The sequence below is a fragment of the Otolemur garnettii genome, unplaced genomic scaffold (assembly GCF_000181295.1).
Source record: "Otolemur garnettii isolate 467f Iridium unplaced genomic scaffold, OtoGar3 scaffold00165, whole genome shotgun sequence".
Classification (NCBI taxonomy): Eukaryota; Metazoa; Chordata; class Mammalia; order Primates; family Galagidae; genus Otolemur; species Otolemur garnettii.
The window spans coordinates 3,334,878-3,335,236 of NW_003852560.1; positions in this window are offsets into that span (position 1 = coordinate 3,334,878).

The window sequence follows — 359 nt, forward strand, 5'->3', positions numbered from 1 at the left end:
ACAGCTCACAGCAACCTCCAACTCCTGGGCTCAAGCGAATCTCCTGCCTCTGCCTCCCAAGTAGCTGGGACCACAGGCACCTGCCACAACGCCTGGCCATTTTTTGGTTGTAGCCATCATTGCTGTTAGGCAGCCTGGGCTGGATTTGAACCTGCCACCTTAGGTGTATGTGGCTGGCGCCTTAGCCACTTGAGCCACAGGTGCTGAGCCGCCTTCCCTGGTTTTACTAGAACTCCCTGCCAACACCACCCCTAACACCCACCCAGTCAGCTCCTGTTTCTGGAGGGATGAGGTATAGAGTCTATAGGCTAGCTGAGGGTGTTACTTAACAATTACAGCTGTCTCTTTGGAGTCCCTCT